The 19,037-nt window shown below is 40.9% G+C and overlaps 1 protein-coding gene across 5 annotated transcripts in view; it reads left to right on the top strand.

Annotated features, from left to right (window-relative positions):
• Window positions 1-19,037, top strand: part of LOC122576788 — a 314,658-nt gene that overhangs the window by 92,976 nt on the left and 202,645 nt on the right. For 3 of the 5 annotated variants that reach the window (XM_043747566.1, XM_043747562.1, XM_043747563.1), the window contains one exon: window positions 768-858. The gene's annotated coding sequence lies outside the window, so the exon portion shown is untranslated. Of the gene's footprint in view, window positions 1-201; window positions 476-544; window positions 666-767; window positions 859-19,037 lie in introns of all 5 variants that reach the window. The other 2 variants (XM_043747564.1, XM_043747565.1) reach the window with 2 other exon arrangements.

The raw sequence follows: 19,037 nt of genomic DNA, 5'->3' as shown, positions 1-19,037 counted from the left end.
AAAATCTATAATTTTATAATAGGAAAATCCTGCATTTAGTTTAAGATCCTATTCATATGAAATCATAAATAACTCACTGTAGGGAATTAATTTTTTGTTGCCCTACAAAGATGGTAAACTAGAATAAATACGAAGTAGAAGGTTTGCGTACACGTGAAACTAGGCGAGTCGCTGCTTATCAACGAGTTTTCTTTTTATCAGTGCGAAAAAGGAATTTTTTTTCGCTTAAGTACCGCCTCGCGGGGGTGGATTGCTCTTTGAGAAACTTCCGACGGATATTGGGCTGCCGCTAAGAGAAAAGAATAAAATCAACTGTGGCCCGGAATTGGCCGAAGCTGGACTTTCATAAAATCTCAAGGTTTCCATCGGAATTAGTGTTTTTATGAAAATTACTCGCGTAAGAAACTGAAACACTGACTTCTCCACCACAGGGTATTCTCTGAATTAGAAACGCTGGAGACGTTTTGCTTCTCTGGTGAGAATTTTTATTTCCCGGCCATCTATATAATTAAATTACCAATTGTCGTTTCTACCAATTCCTTAGCCTTATTCTCGTCTTTGGCGCGCCTCACTTTTAAGTGTATTCCAAATGAGAATTACTTTGGTAAATACATCGCGGGAAGATGCATTTGAATTCAATTTATCGCTAAATTTAATCTTGAAAGGTTCGTTTTCTTTTACGAGCACGTAATTTACAACAACGTATTCAATGATTTCTAAAGTATAAAACGTATTTAATTAATCCAGCTCTTTTCTTCCAATTTCAGAAGAAACCAATGAACGTATCTGATCTCTTCGTAACACGATCCTAACCTCAAACATGTTCGCCTGGACGAGCGACTAACCATCCTGTGGAACGTAAGTATCAGAGAATATTTTCCAATGGTAATTCAAATCCAAAGGGACTCTCAGAATTTCTTTGAAATTCGACGAATGACACAGTTTAATTTCTCATGCAACGTTGCCCATTGTTTCGAAAACGCAACTAAAGTTTTCAGCGTGCCGCGAAATTTCAAAAAGTAGAGGAGAAAAATAGGAAAAAATGCGTCGTGTAATTGCTTACTCTATCGTTCGCCAGCCGCGAAATGCCGAAGCTATAATTGTTCGGTCTCGTTCTTTTTCCTTTTTTTTTTTTTTTTTTTGCTGCACACGAGTAAGGTATTACGCGACAAACAAAGAACCGAGGAGAAAGAAAATGTTCATGGGCGTTTTCAGTGGCACAATGGGCCGGCGCGACTTCTTCAACGACATGAAACTAGGTTAGACCAGGCAAAAGAGCGTACCTGTTTCGCAAATAAATTTTCCTGGCACTTGTTTGTATTATATTTAAACAAGTTTCTAGGTGTGCGTCTGTTTAGATGTCATTAACTCTTTCATTATTAAAGGCGACTAGAGTCAGACAAATTAGGAATGCGTTTTATATTAAGGATGACTACAGGGTGTACATGCAAATGGGCGGCTGCAATTTCTTTGAGAATAGTTAGGCTAGGAAAAATTTTGAGAGGTCGAAATTAAACGGTGATATATGTATACTTTACGCAGTTTATACATTTTTTTATTATTTCAGTTCCTGTTCCTTGTTTTTCTATTTTTCAAATTGAACGAAACGTTGGGTATTTCTAGACTACCCTATACGTATGGATATTTAGGTATGGATGGAGTTTTAGAAACGCGAGGTCGCCGCAAATGTATTCCACGCCGCGATTTCGTTTTCGTTGGCCGTGTCTACAAAGTCGCGGCATCACGGAGCGTAAATTCTGTCGCGCGATTATCTACATAATGGGCAAGCGTCGCGAGAGTACGGGAAATTTATCGTCCGACTTCCCGATGAAAATTCATATCTTTCCCACCGTAGAAATTTTCCTGGCCCTTTCAACCAAGGAACCAGGCCTCCTTCTTCTCGTCCTTGGTAAATTCTGCATCCTGGTTGCTGCCCTCAAACCTTATTGCCCTATGATTCTTTGTTCTCATCTTGCGTTTCAATCCCATTGCTGTTATTCAGTTCACTTTTCATCCAATTGTGTTTTCTTTTCTGTCGTTAAAAACTGTCTTATACTCTTATCATTCTAAACTGATATCGTTATATCGAGAAGGTTTAGAAAATCTTCTTCCGAATTTTTATATTTCAATTTTGCTTTCGTTCCGATAAATGAAAATACTTTTGTGTAAAATTTCGAAAGCGGGATTGGTACCTTTTAAATCCACTAATTGATGGATTATCGTGAAAGAGACGAGCATTTTGGAACAAGAACTTCATCTATATATTTTATATCGTGCTTATTATATCGATAGTTCTTTGCGAATACACTTTGTCTGTCATTATTTAATAGGTTTTGTTATTGCGCATAGGAGAGGGTAAATAACGATAAAATTGGGTTAACTAATTATTAAACGAACCAGTTGGTGCTAAATTGTAGACCAGATTAGGTTTCCTATTAAGTTAATTATTTACTAATTACAGTACCATGGATTACCATGGGTAATCCATGAACCAACACAACACATACTTTCTATATCCGATTCTGCAATGACATTCTAGATGGGTCATTCGTATTGAATACACGTGAAGCAATTTAATTAATTATTATCTACGATCAAATTTTGGATCAAACGTTCAAAATGATCAGGAAATATTAACATTACTTCAATTTTTATATTCTCATCTCGCTCTTTTTGCAACAAATATTTCAATGTTTTACTAAAGAATAGTTAAACGTTTAACCCTTAATAAACCTTATAAATATTCAGCAACGTCAGTAACGTATTCTAATCAGTTCGATAACAATTATGGGCTGTTTGAACAGCTTCGATATCTGGCGCTAAGAATTTTTCGAAATACTTTATCCAGCATCCAGGACGAAGAGAACGTGCTTCGTAGAGAGACACCCTGTATAACGCATAAGGGATGTAAGTGCGCCCGCGCGTATGCACACAGGAAGCCCGAAGGAAATGTCTGGCAGACGCCGGGGAACGTGATATCCGAAGTCACTCACGAATTCATAGGATCCCTTTCTTCTTTGTTTTCCTCCGTGCGGCCGTGTAACTCGCACGCGACCACGCGTACCGATTCGGTAATGTTCCCGAGGATTTCCCAGCAATCTCAGCCCGCTTTCCGCCAAATCTCCCGGCAATGAGCCGCGTGATGTTTTTCTATCCTATCCAACGTCTCATCCTAACCCATTGTTCGTCTCCGCGTTTCCTGGCTGACGGTCAGGAGCTGAATTTTGGATGTTGCCTGGAGCATCGTATTTCTTTCTACCAGCAGCTATCGTTTTATCATTTACTCACGCCGGATTTTCAGCCTGGAATGGATGGGAATAAAGAGTCTTAGGATTTATCGAGGGGGAATTGGGTTTCTGTCGAGAGGAGTTGGAGGTCTCATGTGAGAGTAGGGCTTAAGGAGTTAAATGAACGTTGTTATTGATTTTTGTCCACGCTGTGACAACTCAGAGTTCTGTTTAGCTTATGTTTATAGAAAGATATAATTAATTTTTGAAATACAGCGAGTTGAAAATACTCCGCTGAATGGAAATTTAGCAATGGTAACTATACGACACTAGTTAACGCCCACATGGCGCTAGTATCGCGTTACTGAGCAAGCTGAACCCAATCACTGCAGTGGTAAGATATTGGTAAAGAGAACAATGGTAATCAATGTAGAATTTAATAGATAATGTTACAGATTGGTTTGCCCTTATTTATCTATTAATTTTTATCCTTATCTTAATTTTATTAAAACTTTTCCTGAGTTCATTTTGAAATAATTGTTGTTTATTGGTTTCAGATATAAATGTACGGCGATCGTTTGTTATTTTCATGGATAATAGATACTTTTAAAAATCTTAGTGAAAAAGGACATTTTAATCAGAAGGAAAATTACGGTGTACCCTTATTAACGGACAATTCAAGTACCCGACGAAACCTTACCCTCGCTGGCGTTGTATTTCAAATTCAATTTTCCGATTCTCATTAATTTCGGAGCGCTTCAAACGTTCGCCAAGATTAATTTTCTTCGTCGTCGAATCGCAAAACATTTAGCATAACGCAGAAGTCTGCCGCTCGTTCTTTAAATCACTAAAGCTTCGTTCTTCTTTCAATGATTAGGAACACAATTAATTCAAGCTTCGATGCGAAAGTTAGGAAACTGGAAAATCCAAAGCTCGGACAAAAGAGTGTACCAAAGTTTTTTTTTTTCAAATCGCCCAACTCGAAAACACTTTTAATCCTGATTACTAAAGTACTCACTGGTCGAATCGCTTTGGACCCCATTAACAGCGGGAGCGTTACACAGTAGCCAGAACTAACTGCCAAACTGGACGTTGGACGTGAGTCCAACACGCAGCAAAATTTTCCGTAACATTTTATTTTCTTCGATCGGAGCAAAGAGAACGTCAATAGAGGAGAACCTGCGTACACAGAAGGTAATCCTTGTAAATTCCTGATAACAGTCGCGTTTCCATCCAGTGGCTGGTGCAGTCTAACCGGAAACGAAGAAATTGCATTGAAGGGAAACTACTGGCTGGTTCTCGTTGCACATATACACCAGGATTTAGGTCAACAATGCGGAAGCCTCGTAGAAATCGCTCCGGGGAATAGACCAGGGTAACCGATTGAAAGTATTCTACTCGATTTGGCCGCGATTCCATGGAATCTCCTGAGCGTGGTAATGCAGCCACCTGCTTTACCACCGGTTACGTGTAACAGGATAATCGTCGACCCAGTTCGCGAATGGAACATGATTCACCGTGTGTTCTAGTCGTTGATCTTCCACTGACGATCCTAGTTCCTCAATGGAGGGTAATCGAAATCGTATGGAAGAGTTTCGATTCGCTCGAATTTCTAATGGAAGAGCGTTTCTGCCGTTGGCAAGGATCCGGGAAAAGGGAGCTGAAACTGTATTGTAGTATGCACAACCCTAGTCATAAATATTAGAACAGCTGCTGGTTTCGTATGGAACGTGATAATTAATTTAAAGTATCAAGAAAACGATTAATCTCTGCCAGAATCTTACGTTCGTGCAGGGTTGTATCATCTATGGGATATTTGAAAATTCGCTATTACGTTTATTGAATCTGGGATACAGATATTTCCATAGAAATGTGAAAATTCATCAAGCGTTAAAGTTTCATTACCGAACTAATTTTAAAGAAAAATGAGAAAACAATTAAAATGGTCGTCTGACCGTAACGCAATTAAGTTCAACAACAAGACCAGGCTGACCATCGTCACCTGTTGTCGACATATCTGAAGGCTTTGGAGTAACCGTAAAACAGCGAACTTCGTTTCGCTCGAAGTTTCGAAACGTTTTATCGGCCGAATTGTACAGTGTGCCGCCGTTATGAGTACTTAATTTATACTCAATAAAACGAGGCGAGTTCTCTGGATGAAAAATCGTAGCAACACGACGCAGTTGAAAGGCGTGGCGAGTTAGCGGTTTCGAACAATGTCCGTGCAAAATAAATTCAGTCACGTTTTTTACGGTTTCTGCTTAACGTTTCCGGAGAAATAGCGGCTAAAGAGACGTTAAACCGGGATATTTTCAACTGGTCGGCGCGCACGATTCGTTTAATTGGAATTGTGAATCGATGGTAGGGTTTTTATTTTTAGAAATTGCCGTGGAAATTGGAAAACACCGAGTAAATTTTCATCGTTAATAGCGTCAATTTGTTTTTAAATTGTGAAGGTTGATTTTTCCAGTTTAAAGTTCAATTTAACTGGATTAAATGGCGGATATTGAGTTAGGGATTGCAGGAGTAATCGTCCAGATTATCCAATTCCATAGATTTTTCCCTATTGTTATCGAGGCTCGAGTGGCGTAATTGTTACACTGATAAACACAGCGACAAATTTAGTCACGTGTTCCAGGATGTACGTAAATCTAATAAAAAATATCTAGATAAAAACGTTAATAGGAATATATTAAAAAAAAAAATATGCCGACCTATTACGAATCTAGAAAAAAGAAAAATAAGATAATTAAAGATATACTATAATCTAGATCATCCATTCTAAAGATATTCAAACCGAAAGGACCAATTCAGGTGATAATCGAATTTTAGCCAAGTTCGATCAATCTGGTGTGAAAGGGATAATAAAAAAGCCAAGACTGACAGGCTGCCAGAAAGTGCGTTGACCCAGTTGGAATAAAAATACACGCGCGGGTATCCAACGGCGATCCGCTGAAACGTAGTCGCGCTTTTTATTTTTTCTTCCCTGTGACTGCCCGTTTTTCTCCGTGTCTGACTCCCACAAGTAGATAGTTATGTCGCACGGTTTGCATTTTAAAGAGCCGAGCAGATTGTCGTCACATTTTAAAGAACCGCAGGCTAACGACGCGTACATCCTCAAATAGAATCGGCCTCCTGACGAGGATTCCTTCGGGCTCTCTGAATTTTTTCTCCTGCCCACCGACCAATCTTCAGACTGTCATCGTCAGTAGTTAAGACGGCTTTCCCCTCTATCTTTTTTTAAACTCTCCAGCATCCTCTACTTGATGGTTTCGAGACGTCTTCAACGGTAATTAACACGTTCCTTTGGTACATTCTTTTGGGGAGGCCGTTATTTAGAGTCTGATATTCTGCCGCCATGTCTGCAACAGGTTTCTGAGAAACTAGTTGGTAGTTTCGTGTCTTTCAGGTCGGAAATCTGATATTTGGTTCGAAGTTTTGAGGCTGTAAAAGAAGAAAGTAGAAAGCGGATGGAATTTTTAATTGTTCTAGCTGTTCGAGTGCAAGATTGAAGGGAATTGTTAAGGACCTGTTGATAAAAGTAGGTAGCATAGAAAATCCAATTGTTTAAGTTGTAAGTGCCCAGACGCCAATTTCTTTTTATTTAAAAAACAAAATATAGAGTAACAACGTACAAACGTAGAATAGAATAAAGATAAAATGAATAACATAATGTTTATAAAGGAACGATTCGAAGAATTGTGCAAGAAGAACAGATAACCGAAAGGGAAGAAAAATGATCGTGCCGATGCATTTTCGTAAAATTACAGCGAATGTAGAGCGGCGAAAGGCAACCGAAGGCTAAATCATTTCAGAAACAAAGTTATCCCGCGGTTCATTCCGACGGGGGCTTACACGAATACCTCAGATATTAGTTCGTAACAAAATTCCCGTGCTGCCAACTTTTCCAATAAAAACTTCGGACATCATCAAAATTAACCTCCCCAAACAGATTCCACTTATTCAATATCCTGACGAATTTCAAAAGCCCGATACTTGCGCGCGGAATTCTTTTCCCCTGCAGTTTCGCTCAACTTGCTGTACACCTTATCAGCGGCTTAATTCTATCGTGCAATTGTCTCACCATCTTTAGAAAATCTCTAAAGATGTCTTAAACATTACTCTCAGAGGGAAACGTTTGAGAAACGATGAAAACGACGAAAACTGATTGTAACCAATTGGTGAAATAATTCGAAAGTTGATCTTCAATGAACGGAATATTATGCTACTACGTAACTGATGTTCTTGATATCTCGAAGCGTCGAAAAGAACGACAAAAGTCATATTTAATCTGAAAATCAAATGGGAAGACGAATGAAATTAGTAGAATTGATTCGCAACATATTCAATTTTAAAAGTGCATTTCTACAAAAGACAGGGAATGTAGGAGACTTATCGAATTCTTTATCCCCGGTTTTCAATTACTATATTCCTTTCGGAGTATCTCTGAAATAACTGGAAGTGACACGTGGGTCGTCGAATACCCCATTGTTCCAACTAATAAGAGGAAGAGCCTCCTAGTCGAATTCTTAGGCCGTGCGCGGTAGTAGCGTCGCGAGACGGCGCTGGCGAACAATGGACAGGTATGACAGCGGCGGACAAGTGTCCTGGGAATACCTATTGTTTTTTCCAGGCTGCTACAACCGCCGGCAGCGTTAATGTCCCCGGTAATGGTCGGAGAAAGGGGCTAGGTAATGCGAGCTGCAGTCGTCTCCGCGTCGTCCTCGTCGTGTACGTGCAGCAGCAGCAGCTGGAATTGCCGGCTGCTTTTTGAATTTCACCCTTCCTCGAGCTTCTGTCAGGCTAATTTCGGAGACCTGACTCTGGAACGAGCCGGACTGCTCGTTTTCCAGTCGCTGCACTCAGAACGGGATACGGGGTTCTTCCTGGTTTTTGATGAACCGAGGTTAGGTCAGTATTCAGCGGTGAACAGCCTGATTGATTCGGCTAGAGACGAGTTCCGGAGAGAGAGGTTGGAGGATACTATTGTCTTTACAGGGGCATGTTAATCTTTGGCTTCTGCGATGAAATAGAGGACCAAGGAATACTACGATAGGAAAATAGTAATGCAAGGTCGAGGTTGATTAATAGCAATTAATTAGATTGGTATTGGCCTATGAGATGGCCGATGCCGGCGCTGTCTGGTGACTATTGGCCGCAGACTAAAAATTGAATAAGGCTGTTCCTCTTGTTAGCACAAACAAATGCGAGGTATTCGACGACTTAGGGAGGCAAAACGTGCCTTTTAAGCGGAGCAAATAAAGGAATCCACCAAAATCGAATCTCCTCACGTTTTTTTCTTCAGTCTCCTTCCTTCTTCTGTGTCTTATTTCACTCTACGCGTGTTTGCCACCTTTGTCGAGGGGTGAATCCATTATGGCTGGCTTGTTCTCCGTTGGGGATACGCTGAGCGAGATTTTCTTTGAGCTGCTTCGATTCCTCGCTTTGAAGTAGAAGAGTGGGTCGTAGGAAGCGCCAGAGTTGGAGACGAGGACAAAGTGTTATGGCTGGGGAATGATTGACCAGTTGGTCTGACTATGTGTAGCTGTCTCTGTGGAAGGTAATACCTGGCGATGTAGATAAAATGGGGTCGGAGGGACAGTGTTACGAGCAACAAAATTTTGGCGTTGGATAGACGAGGCTAGAACGCAGTTTACAATATAGCAGCTCCGGAAACTATTGATTTGGGAAAGTTGCGCTTACTTTATTTTTATTCTTCGAAGACAGTATTCGCGTACCATTTTTCCATTGGGCAAAAGTCAAATAGTCGATGAAAAATTTGTTATTCCCATAGAGTTCATGTCAGGACAACTATTGAGTTACTTGGGGGAACATTCTGTTGCTATCCAGAGTTCATCGAGAGGAAAGCTAAAGTTCCGACAAAAATTGTAGTTTTAGGAGCGAAGTTGGAACGTTCGATGAGAAATCGTCTTTCCAAGATAAACACAGGCGCTCGTTAAATCGAGCACGCGGTTGGTTATGTCCGAGTTCATTGTTTTCTTTCTTTTCGGGCCTGCTGGACCGCGTTCGATTAATCTATTTGTCAGAGCCAACTTTGATGGCTGTCCAAGTTTCAAGACCGAAAGTCTTTTTTTCTATCGGGTTTACGGTCCTTTTACCGAAGTTATATTTATAGAAACGTTCAGGTTTTCATGTTCAAACTTGTATTTTATTCTCAATATGTAAATATGGTATTCTCAATCGTTCGTAAAATTGACTCGAATTAGTTTCTAGAATCTGTTCCAAGTATTCGTATCAGGAATATCGATCCGTAAGGTAACTTAATGCTTTTCAACACCATTGATCACCTCCTTAATTAACGTTCCATTATTCGAACACACGTTGAGCAGTTATCGTGTTACATAATTAGATCGTCGACGTCGTAATTAGATATGCCTCGTGTACCAACTGAATTCAGCTGTATAATAAATTTTCGCACGCCATTCGAATAAATTTCAAAAAAAAATTCATCGCGATTCCTTAGCTTTATGAATCGGAAATTGATCCAGTAGAACTTCATTTATCAAAGTTCGTCGAGGGACAAACGATTCGTACGATAGGAATTTACCAATTTTTCTCTCAATTTGTATCTCTCGAGAGTTATAGAACATCGTCAACGACAAATTATAACGACAATTGATATAAATATTAGCCCTTTATCGAAATGTTGATTAAATTCCTTCAAATTCCCCTCCGATCTATAGCCATGAACACTTGTCATAGTGAATCGTAAATATTTGTCTAAAAACCTGCTGTATAATCTCAACCAAATTTCTCGCGTATCTTGTAACCTTGTTCTGCAGATTTTACAACTGTACGAAGCACGATGTTTATTCCCTGGAGAGGTATCGTTGTCGAACATGTTTTAACCGACAGAAACACGAGTAACTTGTACATCACTGGCAGTTCTGATAAAGCGTAATCATGCACGCGAATGCCAGTCGCCTGTAAATTAGCGTGCGAGTGGATGTACGCGCTCGCAACTGGAATTCTTCCGTATAATTCCCTCTTTCCCTACCAAATAACACCGATAACGGATTAAGCGTGCCTGGTTCTCTGCTATTAAATTACGCCGGTATCGCGTTAATTCCGTTTTAATTTTTGTATCATTGCTGTTCATTGAGTCGCGTCACGAACCAGTTCGCCATCGCGATTTATTCCGGGAAACGTCGCCTCGTCGTAGTCATGTAATCGTGCCAGCTCTAATTATCTCAGAGATACGGCTTTCGTCGAAGGGAATTAATAATTCAAAGTGGTACTCGATTTTTCAAGAATCTTCCTTCCAATTTTTGTCCAAACTGTCGTTTGATAAGAATATCGATCTCTTTCGTGTCGGTTAAAATAACTAAAGGTAGTAACGATATTTATATATTTCTGTAACAGTATTTATATAGTAGTGGCATTTTTCAACCTTTTAATAGTACAATGAAATTGTGAAAAATCCAGAATGAAGAATTCCAAGAATAAGCAACTTTTTGTATCATCTGTGCGTTTCTTCAAAGTGTACACAACATTTTTACGAAGAATCCTGTAGTATAAGAAAGATTTCTAGGAATCTGAATAATCTGTACTCGGATATATCGGAACCTGATCTAAAAATTCCCGCTTGAAAGCTACAGTACGACTAAATTAGCCTGCAAAATGACGACAATGCCATTGAAACTCGTAAGCATATCGCAAACATCGTCCAATTAAACGATATGCCCCCTGACACGCTAGAAACGTAGAGACTCCGATGTTGAAAATCGAGCGTCGAAATTCCCCTCGCCATCCCCTCGCCTCGCCATGCTAATTATTAACATTACAACAACTCGACAGCGTCGTTCGATCTCCCATTCAACACCGCCACGGCTATTATCTCGATCAGCTGAACCGTATAATTGCCGCCTAATGATCTCCTCCGAATTATTGACTATAACTCGCTGTTAAGTAACAGCATGTCGTGAACTGCTTTAATAACGTTACGACGAATGAATAGACACCGGTCCAGTCCATACTTGTTTCAGTGTTTACCGTACGCTCTCTTGCAACGCCAATTATCCACGGCGATTCTGTGAAATTAGTGCTTTGATCGTTTCTGTGGCTCCTCGATCAGAATTGCAGGAAATTGTCCAAGCAAATATTTATTCAAACACCATCGAAGTATAAAAATTCCCAATTATGCGGTTTACTAAGTTTTCCCAATTTTCCCTATTTGGCCACCGTGGATTTGACTCGGGTGTCAGTAAATTTATTTAAAAGTGTTTGAACAATCGAAAGTCCATAAAATTTTTGTGGCCATCGAAAGAGCCAAACATTATGTTTCTCAGAAAATTTAACAAGATACTGAATTTCTCTGAAATTTCGCTACGACCTCCCTGAACAGTCTAATATTTGTTATTTTCGTTTGAAACGAAGAGCGCTCGACTCTGTCTTCAACGGAGGTAGAAAATATTCTTCCAACATGGCTGCGATATTCTGCGTAGAGGAACGTGGAGATCTCCACTGGGAAGATAATCGCGGCCTATTAACGATGCAACGAGATTTCAACCGCGTTATTCTTCCGCCTTCGTTCCAGTTATCCCACTATTGGCATCGGCTAATGCGGCGGTTCGGTTTCATTTCGCGGCGGCTAATCTGCTGCTACTGCCAGCCAGATTCATCGATTAATTCGCAGCCAGTGGTCTGGGGAGATTGCGTGTTCCTCGTTGATTTTATTCAATGGCAACTTAATAAGAGAGCAGATTATGAGTCTTGTCGCTGGGATGATCGTTTCATGTTTTAGTTGATGGTGAATCTGTTCTCGCCAGGCAACTCGATTCATTCGCTGTTATTCACGCGTGTGTCCTATGGTTATAAACAATCTGTATTTAGACTCTGCAATTTTTCTCTGACAAAACGATTTACCTCGTTATACGATGAATCGTCTGCCTGACTAATTGATGAAAACTTGAACATTTCTAATTACCAGAATTCTCTTCTATAGACATTTATTCTATTGGGAATATTTAAAAAATTCCTAATAGATCGGAGAATCTACTTGCATCTAATTAGAGTCTAATCAGATGAAACTGACCCGCTATTTTCGAACATCGATGTTCGGATAAACGCGGATTACTAACAAGAAAATCACACAGCGCTTATCAACCAGCCAATTCATCATTGACAAATGAAACAATTGCGAAGTGGATGACGTCAATCGAAACGGTGAGAGCACGCACAATAAGTATCGTTTCCAATGGTAGCCTCCGATAGACGGTGTTCAGAGGACAAGGTAACCGAGCAGCGGATCGACAGGGCTTAATTAGTGAATTAATTAAACGCCAATGAAACAGCGGAGCAATATCTTTCCACCGGTCAGTCGGGTGTCCTGAAAGCCGCATAATGCTCGCGTCCCTGTCTGTCGGTGACGTGGCAAACTGGAGCACGAATAATCGGCGGCAATTAAATGGTAGAGCGGCTTCCGATCAATTTTCCGGGCCGCGAGCCTGCGGGGGGAAGGGGGAGAGTAGCGTGTGCCTGAGATAGCGATTCGCGATCAAACCCGTCACCAGGTACACCGTGTGCTGATCCACGTTGCTCTCAGGTGGCCACTAATTGGCACCTGTTTCGAACTGTATAATTCGCGAGAATCATAGGAAATTGCGTACAATGGTTCGTGGAAGTACCCGAACATTTGCCGCGTGAAACTTTTACAAATACCGCGCGCGTATTTTACGAAACACATTGGAATTTCGTTGGAGCCGCGATGAGACACGACTGTTCTGATTATGCTGACAAAAGTTGCAAGCAATCCGAGAACCTACGACAAATTACGGAACGCTCGTGGCTTAGTTATTACATGTAGATAGAAACGAGATTATTTTATCGTAACGTTGAATACGAATTTGTCAAGTTCTTGAAGATATAGACGACAATAATCGAACGAAGATCCGCTTTTCGACACAATGTGCTAAATGTGCTATAGTCTATTATTTGAGACCTACCTTTTCAAGTTTAATACATGGATATCGATAATTCCAGCCCTTCGAATATTCTAGATACCTATGACCCTAGTTTCTGCTATATCGAGAACAGAAATCAACGATTCCAAGCTGTAAAGTAGCAAAAATAACACTCAACACGTATGAAGACTACATCACTCGAAGGATCCAATTCCAGCAATCGTCTACCTGCCTATACTCGCCATTCCATATATCCAATCCCCGGCAAAATGACTGGTCTCCAAAGACTTTGGCGGTAACGTTCAGCTCACGTTTCAACCTCCATACCGCTATCAGTCGCGTATTTCTCGCGTAACGTGTAAGCGTGGCGATAAAATTCGAAAATCGCGCAAATATATCGATCGCCCTACTTTTCGACGGAACAACGACAAACGGGTTTCTCGTCTATGTTTTCTCGCGTCGGTGTGGCGTCAGGTCGATTGATGGGATCGCAGCTGTCGCGTGACACTCGCTTCTACACGATCAGACGCGGACAAACATACACACACATACTCGCGTGTCTCTTTTCTCGGCTAGATTTATCGAGGTTTAAGGGGCGGTAGATTCAATTACGCTTGCGAACAGTGTCCCTGCATTTCGTCTTGCAGCGCGAAGACAAAGATTTAAGCCCGCAACGTGGCCAACGTTCGGACGGTTTAATGGCGTTACCGGGGAATTACAAGATAAACAGAGATTATCTGTTCTCGCGGGCGCCTGGCGTCTTCTTCCCGCCGTGCACGTGCTAACTATCGGTTGCGCTGGTAACGGCGCGACCAGAATAGGTGGCGCCACGTTCGAAGGAAATTTAGCGTTATCGCAGCCCTTAGAGTGGACGGGAACGGAGTTGGATTTAATGGCGGGTTTCGTCTGTCTCTTCGAACGTTTCGGAGAAATTGAATTTAGACGAATGTGAGAGTGGATGGCAAAGGGACGACTGTTGACTGTTTGTTGCTTTATGGAAGAGTAGAATCTACCGGACAGCAATGTTGTATAGTTAGCGTACAGTTAGCGTGATATTAGAATTCAAGATTAGAATTTTTATTCGAGGCTTTTGAGCTCCTTTAATTATTGTTGGCGTCTGTTTGTTGCTTTATGGAGCAGTAGGATGCTATGTAGTACTTAGTACATGTAATCTGCAAGTTTTAAATTGGATTTCTTGCGCGAGGGTTTTGGCGTTCTTTTAATTACGAATGTCAAGAGGAATGTTTTTGTACGGAGGTTGTAATAAGAGGTATCATATTCATAAAGAAAAGATTAATTAAGAGAGAGCGTCTCTTTTATACCACAGTGTAAGTTTTTTGTAATAGTGTCCAGGGGAGAACTAAAAGAACTAGGTGACACCACTTGTTAATTTTTTCTTAGTCCCATGCAATTTTGTTGGGTTGTTCCGAGATTGAGTTCTACGGAATTGCAATGCGTAGAATCGTGCTTTTAAAATCATTCGATTCCTTTTAATTCTTTCGCTCTCAAAATGAACCCGTCTTTGGAATTTATCGGAATGCAACAAAATGAAAGGGTTGCTCGAGTTGAAACATCGTGAAAATCGCACCAAGTTTGTACGTAAGACTCCGGCGATAATTTCTACCATTTTATGGAAAAGTCATTTCAAGGAATACCCTTCCATAAACCTACGTTGATATCACGAAAGATTCCTACGTAACGCGATATAGGAAAACGGCGCTAAGAACAAGGTGCAGAAAACAAGGAAACACGACTATTAAAAGACCAGCTTGTCGTTTGAACACCGTCAGAATAAAACTTGTTATTCTCCATCGTGCTACGCTGTTTAAAAATCCCACACTCGGCGATCATTCGAGCCATTTAATGACATCAAAGGGTTCCATTAATCGTTGTTCCCGCGCTGCTTTCATAGACGACTGGCTGGCTTTTATTTCTGCTCGTTTCGCGTTTCAATTTATCGTTGACACAAATGCGACCGTGATATTCATTACGGCGAAATTGTCTTAACGATAATCTGTCGACGCTGGAGGAGCGCGGCTTCAATTTCTCGTCTACTTCCGGTTCCGCGTTTCTCCCGTTTCCCTCCTCTACTAATATAGCTGCGCGCTGCACACCCTTTCGCAGTAGCGGATTTTTTAAATACTGGAACGATGGTCCGTTTCACGCCTTCTTCGTTCATTAAAGTCGATGGCGTGATATCCAACCAGGATCAATGCGATCGCGGGGAAACGTTTTCACGCACGAGTGCTCCTCTTTTAAGGGCACTTGGAATTCTTTTTCTGGTTTCCTTCTCTCTCTCCCTCTCTCTCCCTCCCTCTCTCTCTCTCTCTCTTACACACACACACACACTCTGCCCCTTTTTTCTTTTAATTCTGAAACTATTTTTCTCCATGGGTACGTGAGCACTGCAGGTTTAGAATATTCTATGACCTGAAACGTGGAAATGGAGAAGCAAAGGTTTTTCCCCAGTATTCGGGAATTTGATTTTAAATAAAAGAAGATGGTACGTTCCCAGCGGAATTTGGAAAAAAATATTTGACGCAGTTTTTACGGATATGTTTTATTCTGCGGAGTACGAAGTTATTTGCTGGCGATATTGGCAAAGGTTAAAATTCTCTCTCTGTCTCTCTCTCTTTTTAACTGTTTTTTTGGTAAAAAAATAGATCTCTGTTTGATCTATTTGAAATTGCTTCGATTTAATTTTCTTGAAATGTTTGTGAAATTGTTTGTTAGGGATTTGTAATTGATGAAAATTCGAAGCGCTTTCGGTACAACCGTTTTTTAATAGAAAAAAACACACTGCATGTGGGAGAGAAATCTGTTTTTAATCCTTTTAGTATGACTTGAATGCGATTTTCCTAAAAATACCTAAAACTCTAAAGATTTAAGAAGTATGAGAATTGTCTGGATATAATTTTCCTGAAATACCCTTAAAAAACATTCTGAAAATTATAATCCTTGTAAATTAAATCTTGTATCCCAACGAGCTAGCCTGATCCATCGATCGAACATCGATCGGCCTGACATAAAAAGTGTTGTTTAACGATAGATCGTTGGTGGCCCATAGAAATTTACCTCGCAAAGTTGTCGAAGAAGATCCCTTGTTCCCCCTTGAGCCATACGCCGAGAAGTTGAGGAACGTTTTAAAAAAGTTGCCTGAAAACTAAAGGGATCGGCACCCGAGGTTTGCCTCGAAAGATAAACTTCCTGCCTTTTAAGTTTCATCTCGACGATCCTTTTTCTCCCTTGGTGATAACAGCGAGCAGACTGCAGGGACGAATCAATCGATAAACAACGTTAATCGCATTATAATCAAAATATTTCCCAGGGCATAATCAGCGATACGTATTCACGGTGCGTTGCTAGCCCCCATGAATTATGCAGAAGCCAGCTCGTGGTATAATTTTTATTAACGACGCTACTTCTAATCCCGTGGCTCGTGTCGTGTGCAGTAACTTCAACCAATCAGAGTAAAAGAACCCGTGTTTTCTTCGTGGCTCGAATATTGATTGTTATACGTCCTCGTTATTTTCTGCTGTTCCTACGTTTATTTATTCCTCTTTAGTTGCCTCTTCTGATCCTACGTTCTCAAGCGTCTACAAATTCGAAATTGCAATTGCCGCTTTAATTAATTCGCACTTTAAGCGAGGGTGGTTTTAGGCGGCGAATGAATTTCTCAAAATTTTAAATTTCAATAAAAGGTCGAACACGCCATACCTAAATCCTTTCCATCCATTTGTTTATATTCAATTCTACGAGATATTTGTTTGAACATACCTGAAAAAATAGTATAAATTCGCAATAAATATCGATTTCCCGAAACTCGTACTGTCCCCGTGGTACCGCAATTTTTCTTTAACCAAAAGGACACGGCGCAGCTTCGAGAACCAGCCCTTTACATCCCGCAGAACCCTGTATCCTTCATCGTAGTTGCTTCTCCGTGTCTCACCATGCTCCGCTACTTTCCCTTTCTCCTTACAGTCGCGTCTTCCACCCCCAATTTATCTCTTCCTCTTCTATGTAGCGGCAGCGTGGCTCCGACAGCCGACAGCCACAACGTGCGTCGCCGAGCAAACTGTTCATCAACCCCTGACCCTTCCCCTCCGCACGTCCTGTCGCCTGGAAACTGCCTCGCCACTCTTCCCAACAACTCACCCATCCACCCACGCCCGCGACGCTCAGCCACGGACAGGGTATCAGTGCAACTGCATTCAACTTTCTCCCTTTCCATTCGCTTTCGAGTTCGAGTTGCCCCGCGGTTTGCGCTTCCTCTCCTACTTCATAGAGAACACACGCGTCGCTTTTAGGTTCTCGGAATTTTTAAGGCCCGTGGTCCACGTTTCTTTTTTTTTTATTCCGTGGAAAATAACACGCGTGACTTTCAGGTTTGCGGGATTTTTTGGGCTGGCGCTTTCTTTTTCATTTCACAGAGTACAATGCGCGCGAGTTTCCGAGATTTTCAGAATTTTCTGTGCTCGTGGTCGTCGACGCTTTCTTTTTTTACTCTATGGAAAATAACACGCCTGACTTTTAAGCTTTTCGCAATTTTTTTTCCGCTCGCGGTTGACGATTTCTATTTTATTTCACGGAGTACAATGCGCGCGACTTTTTGACATCTTGAGCAATTTCTAGGCCCGCGGATGACCCTTCCTCTCTCACTTCATGGATGATTACAAACGTGTGAGTTTAGGTTTCTGGGATCTTCGAGGTTCGCGCTTGACGAACGATACGATCGATCTTTTACCGAAAGATTATCTTCCTTCATCGAGACACCGTTGTCTGTCTATTGGTTCAGATTGTTAACAGAGGTTTTGTTATAACGTTGAGAGGAGGAGACAGCTAGGAACATTTTTTTCGATGACTATGACGATTGTTAAATTAATTATAACGTAGTGGAACAGCGGCAATCTGTTTGGTGCCGCAGGCACGATGCCTTGCATGTTTCACGATGCGCCAGGCATGATAATTGAACGGCATAGCTGAGCTCTGGCTCGTGTTAACCCTTTCCACCCTCTCATAAATTCGACGCTCCATTCTGACAATCTGGATTTTGACGTGAAAAGTTAGCCGTTTGTGATACAGTTGGAACATTTTCACAGAGATTAAAAGTTGTGTCAGCCACTGGGAAATTCCGCGAATTCTTTCATCACTTCCGCTAAAGTTCTCGCAAGTCGTTAAATGTCGATGTAAATGCTGGGCTCCGTTCGATGTATACGAAGAGCAATGAAGCTTTATTGCTACTATTCCCGTATCCAACATCGGCAATCATAAATGTGATTTTACCGCGGCAAATCGCCGAAGAAATTAGAAAAAATCGGTTGGTTTAGGATGTCAGGCGTATACGCGCGCATAATTTCGAACGTTTGGGGACGGAAACGTCATTTGACGTTAATACACCGTCCCTGCGACATGGCATCGGCTGTTGACGAAATTATGCGCGGGTGGTGCTGGATTCAGGGACACCCGTCAGCAACGATTTCGATTAGGCGAAACCTCTTGCTTTAATGCTACGTCACTGAAGTTTCTATATAGATGTTAGTAGAATTGGTTTTAAAATATGTCGATAAAGAAAGAAAAGGGTAGAAATTTGTTAATTCTACTTTTCTCGTTTAATTTTGTTGCCGAATAGATACGTACATATATTAATTAATCAAAAGTAATGATGTGCTTCTTGATCAATCGCGCACTACCTGCGTCTTAACCAACGATCCGCACGCATAATCGATACTGTAGAACCTCCCGACGAGACAATATCTCACAAATATGCGCGAAAAGCGAAATGAATGTCTCATAAAAACAGCAAAAAAAAAAAAAAAAAAAAAAAAAAAAAAAAAAAAAAAAAAAAAAAAAAAAAAAAAAAAAAAAAAAAAAAAAAAAAAAAAAAAAA

The sequence above is a fragment of the Bombus pyrosoma genome, linkage group LG16 (genome assembly GCF_014825855.1).
Source record: "Bombus pyrosoma isolate SC7728 linkage group LG16, ASM1482585v1, whole genome shotgun sequence".
In the NCBI taxonomy this organism is placed as follows: Eukaryota; Metazoa; Arthropoda; class Insecta; order Hymenoptera; family Apidae; genus Bombus; species Bombus pyrosoma.
Note: the sequence above shows the minus strand (reverse complement) of the source record. Positions and strands in the feature narration are given on the sequence as shown.